Raw genomic sequence first — 6,010 nt, forward strand, 5'->3', positions numbered from 1 at the left:
CCATTGTTCCTTCTATTATACTTTGAAAGTGATAATGCCTCCCATATGTCCCTTTTGATTGTAATAATATCCCAAAGTGACCCCTTAAAAAGTTATAGTGTATTAGTGACACCAAGTGCCCTCTTAGAAATTATAGTACCCCCACGTGCCTCCTTAAAAGTTATTGTACCTTAAAATGCTCCCTTGAGTTATAGTGCTCAATTAAAAGTTATAGTTCTCCTAAGTGTTCTCTTAAATGTAATAGTGCCCCTGAGTCCTCCTAAACAATAACTTATACCATATAAAAAAAAACAACTTATACTTACCTAACCGTAACAAGTGCAAAGTCCTTTTCTGTTCCAGTGGGGGTAAAACAGAGCAGTTTGGTCATTACATTCTCTGTGTCGATGCTGACAACCAGTCCATGGTTCAGGCTGCTGTGGGCCACAGTCATGAAGTGGCTAGAGGCCTATACGTCAGAGAATAGTATTGCAGTAAGCCAATGGCTTTCTGCTGTATCAGTAGTTTCAAATGTATCTACCGTATGTTCTCTGGATGCTGATATAGTTGGGTTTGTGGTTCAGCCAGGAAACTGGGGCACTTGGTAGGTCCATCATGTAAGTGGACCAGGGTTTGCCACCACACTTGTCCCACCCACTCACTATGCTTTGGATGTTATAGAGGGCGGTACTCATGCTAGTACTCCCTTTATTAGCTAAAAAGGAGATCCATTGAAATATTCAGTATTTTCAATTGATCTCCTTTTTAGCTAAGAGCTGCCACTGGGCAAAATGTAATAATAACACACTTGCCTGTGGTCACTCATAGCTTCTGGTGATGTAACTTGTTCACTAAGGTTTTCAGATAGTTGTGATATACAGATCACTAAAGGTTTGTGGTATTTTTCTGTTGTTCTGATATTGAGAAGATGTGTTAAAGCCATGTAGCACGGTCTTGTGTAAGCTACAGCAGTTGTAGTTGTTGGTGGTAAACATGACAGCCACTTGTGGTGATAAATGAGGTAAGAGGTGCTGAGAGGTAGGTCCTCTTTTGAGCAGAAAGATTTACCAGAACACTTGCATGGATGATTTTGCAGATATCCAAGTATTAGAGTGCACAATGTTTTATTGATTATGTTGGCCAAGTTACAAGAGGCTGGGAGCAGTGGATGAAGTGCAATATAATTAATTGAACACTGCTGAAGGTGTCCCGGAACAATTGTAGAATAGGAGATCTTTTCACACCTCAAGAGAAGGTGCCCAAGCAAGGGCCCACTCAGCAAACACTGCTATAATAAATGCTACCTTGGTTTTTTCAAAGGCAGAATTTCGAAGAAGCATTTGAAAATGAAAATTTCAAAGAAATCCCCTACAAGCCCTGGGATTTCTATCACGCTTTGATGGAATGGGTATTTGAAGAACAGAGTCAACTGCAGGTTGCTGAGAAGAGCCACAGCAAGAAATGACAGAGCTCTTCTTCAAAAAATCTAAGCTAAAAAAATACAGCACAAAACGATATTCCTCTTTTTAGAGTCCTTGCTACCAAAGACTTCAGTTGCTATCCTAAAAACTGCCCTCCAAGTGGATTGACGGCACTCTATGGAGATGACAGCATAGTCAGACACACCACAGACAAAGCAACATAAAAGTTATCTAGATCTGACCTCAGAAAAAAAAAACACAAAGAGGGAGGGCAAAAGACAGGATGCTATATTGGTGTAATAACATTTGAACAATCCAAACTAAATTTGTATGGTTTATCTTCTTACCTGAAGAGGTTGTACAGATTATGAGCACAACCACACAGAAGCACTTTTGAGGAAATACACCAGAACAATGATCCAGGTGTCTTCGTTTGCCATGGTAGTCTTTCCCAGGACTCCAAAACGGGTCAACAATAAACACCTAACACAACAGTAGGAAAATGGGCACTGCTAACGGACAAAACAAGTTGCAAAAAACAAGCTTGAGTGATATACAGCAGATTTTATTTGACAATAGAACGACAACAAAGGACATGCTACATGTTTTAACCCTTCCTCAGGCATGTTAAAAAGCATTAAACTGTCAGATACTTATACAGAGATAATGCAAATAACCTGTCCCAAAGGTGGAGCATGATGACATTATCACAATTGATTTCTGAACAATAAATAAATCAATTAGAACGTAATCCATAAAATATTGATCCATAAAAAAACCTTACTGCATAAAATGTGTACAAGAAAATTCACCAATATACTGTGCAGCGTCGAAGGAGCAGGCCCTCAGCTGAGGAGAGAGTGGGGGAGAGATGTTAACCTTGTCACGGGGCTCTACCATCTCCTCCCTAAGCTAGCTCGGTACCCGAACTCGTTACCACTGGGGGAGATCACAGGGATAGTAACGGGGGGTTACCTTAAGTCCAATTGTCACTTGTGACGCCACCGTTCCATCTCCTGGAATAGATTTTGTGGACTAATGAAATAGTCCCGCACCAGAAGAGTATATTTTGGATCACAGAAGGGGAAATCAAAAATTAAAAACAATCACAGAAAATGGCCATTAGTTACTGACTGAGGAGTGCATATAGATGCATCCTCCTCTCACCATGCAGAGTATATTTTGGAGCAAAACCGGGAATGGTCGATCTTGTCCATTTACTTAAATTTCTTAATAAAGTAATATAGCAGTCTCAGTACAACAGTACACAGAATTATCTCATGGTGGAACAATCCAGAGGCCAAGTTATCTGTAGGTCCTTTCACTCCCGACAATCATTTTCTCCACCGGCAACAACACTCACTCTTGCTTTCTTCTCTTCTAGCTGATAAGTGGTCCTTTCTCTCAGTACTCAGCAGTAGTACAGAAGATCCCTAGGTTGAACAGGCCCAGGCTGCACATCAGAAAATCACTCAGCCTTCTCCATACTCCACACACGGACCGACCTGACAGCCTCTCTGTAGTGTTTGTGTCAGACTCTCCTACTGACTCTCTCTGATGACTCTTTTTTTGACTGACTATTGACTCCTTGCAAACACATATATCAAGCATCATCACGTGCTCACAAACGATACATTTTCCAGACAGGACAGAACATACCAGACATTAACCATTTCAGTCCTGCAAAAAGCCAATACACATAAATCTAATGCACTCTACAAACAAGACACTGACAAGACATTGACATGAGACAGACATAGAACATTCTGGAGGGTACCCCATTAATTCTGGGCCACTACAACTGATCTATAAAAATGTACATAAAAGAATTCATATATGCATCATTCATTCATTAAAAATAACAGATTCATATCTGGAATATACCCATTTGTCAAAAAAAAATCATATATAGAAAAAATATCTGTCTGTAGGACCATTACATTATAAGAGGGAACACATGAAGCCATATAAAAATTACTAAATGAAAAAATCAGCACACAGTGAAATCTCACATTTTGCCAGCTGATGCTTGTCTAGATACAGCAGTGATGTATACTTTGAACTCACATTTTTCATGGCGAAGCACATGCCAAAATTGCAAATTGGGACTGGAAGTATCCCTACTCCCTATTCCGTCGCCCTGTAATAAAGTATCTGGCATGAGGGAGCTCCTAGCGTCCTTGTTGCTGTAGCAACCCTGGTCTCACCTCTGAAAGTGTGCCATAGGCCTGGGTCTTATTGTTGATGCTTAGTGTTGATACGGTAGATGGAAACATGCCGCGCCATGTTGCCACAGCAACCATATACTCACCGGTGTCTGGAAGCTCCTGACTATCCTACTGGGCCAGATGGAAAATTCAAAAATGCTATGTGTGTGACTGTGAACATATTGTGTTATATTAAGAAAAGATTATTTTACATATTACCATGAATACAAATGTGTATAAAGTGGGGTTTTATATTAAGTAGCATTTTACCACATGTGAAAAAAAGTAAAAGAATTGATATTTTTGTATAAGAGGTGTTATTGATGGACTATTTGTGTTGTTAATAATATCTATTCTTGTATTACATTCTGGTTGTTAAATGCAATACAATTTTAATACAATAACAGAGTGATAAGGCAGTCTGAGAAAAATGGCAGTGACAGACAGGAGAAGAATAAAAATGAATGATATGCTGTTTCTCATGCATTCTCAACCACATCATTTAAACCATCAAGCTACAGTGTGGATAATTCATATATCCAATGATTCCCATCTGTTTAACGCCTGTCTTCTATACATGGTGTGAACGGGAACCTGTTCTATAGGCGTGACTTTGATGACCTCAGAGTTACCAGAATTACAGACACACAGATGCTTGGACAGACTCTCGTGTAGGAACATCTTCTTGGTCTTGTGTCTGTGTGCATTCATACGTGACTACTAGGTCTGGTAGGTGCTCACGTATCGAAATCCACAGACACAATCAACCAAGTGAATTACATGGTCTGTATTGCAACTGAGACGTTTTTTCAGCTGAAAGGTCTCTTTTCTTGCATGACATATAAAAGTCTCAGGGTGAAGTCACACAAACGTATATCGGCTCGGTTTTCACGCCGAGCCGATATACGTTGTCCTCGTGTGCAGGGGGGGAGGATGGAAGAGCCAGGAGCAGGAACTGAGCTCCCGCCCCCCTCTCTGCCTCCTTTCCGCCCCTCTGCACTATTTGCAATGGGGAAAGGTGGGAACGGGGGCGGGGCTAAGTCTCGGGACTTGACCCCGCCCTGCCCCGCCTCTTCCCATTGCAAATAGTGCAGAGGGGCGGAAAGGAGGTGGAGAGGGGGGCGGGAGCTCAGTTCCTGCTCCTGGCTCTTCCATCCTCCCCCCCTGCACACGAGGACAACGTATATTGGCTCGGCGTAAAAACCGAGCCGATATACGTTCGTGTGACTTCACCCTCAGCCTCATGAGTGATAATCTTGCACCAAAGGCATTTTGGCTTATTACATCCGAAAGTTCCCCCAACACTCGAGTGGACACCTGTCATCTTCTTCTGAAGGGGGCATAATTTTATGTGTCTGCCAGCAGCAACGATATTATTAATTGACTTGGATCTACAAAAGGTGATCCCAGGTTTTTTGGGAGCAATTTTCCTAAAACAGGGTCACCTAATAGGATACCCAATACTTGGACAGGATCTTCATTATCTCCTTGTGGCCTTTGTCAGAATTGGTGATAAAATTACAGCTATGATCCCTATGTGTTCCAAGATTAGTGGTCCACATTTCCATCAAACATTGTAATTGACTCAATTAATGGATTTGCTGAAAGGCAGCCTTAACTAAAGGTGCAGAATAACATTTTTCCCTGAACCTTTCCTCAATTAACTTAGCCTGGGATAAAAAAACCTTCAGTACTGCTGAAATTTTACTGATCTTTCGAAACTGACCGTAAGGTGCGTTCGTTATTAGAGATAAGCGAGCACCAAAATGCTCGGGTGCTCGTTACTCGAGACGAAATTTTTGCGCTGCTCGAGGGTTCGTTTCGAGTAACGAACCCCATTAAAGTCAATGGGCGACTCGAGCATTTTTGTATATCGCCGATGCTCGCTAAGGTTTTCATTTGTGAAAATCTGGGCAATTCAAGAAAGTGATGGGAACGACACAGCAACAGATAGGGCAGGCGAGGGGCTACATGTTGGGCTGCATCTCAAGTTCCCAGGTCCCACTATTAAGCCACAATAGCGGCAAGAGTGCCCCCCCCTCCCAACAATTTTTACTTCTAAAAAAACCCTCATTAGCAAGGCATACCATAGCTTAGCACCACACTACCTCCAACAAAGCACAATCACTGCCTGCATGACACTCCGCTGCCACTTCTCCTGGGTAACATGCTGCCCAACCGCCCCACACGACCCAGCGTCTGCTTAACACACACAAAAGTGTCACTGCGCTCCCTTCAGCTGCCCCCATGCCACACGCTCACTTCATAGCCACACCACCCTCATGTCTATTTATAAGTGCGTCTGCCATGAGGAGGAACCGCAGGCACACACTGCAGAGGGTTGGCACGGCCAGGCAGCGACCCTCTTTAAAAGGGGCGGGGCGATAGCCCATAATGCTGTAC

This window comes from Eleutherodactylus coqui, chromosome 1 (genome assembly GCF_035609145.1).
Source record: "Eleutherodactylus coqui strain aEleCoq1 chromosome 1, aEleCoq1.hap1, whole genome shotgun sequence".
NCBI lineage: Eukaryota > Metazoa > Chordata > Amphibia > Anura > Eleutherodactylidae > Eleutherodactylus > Eleutherodactylus coqui.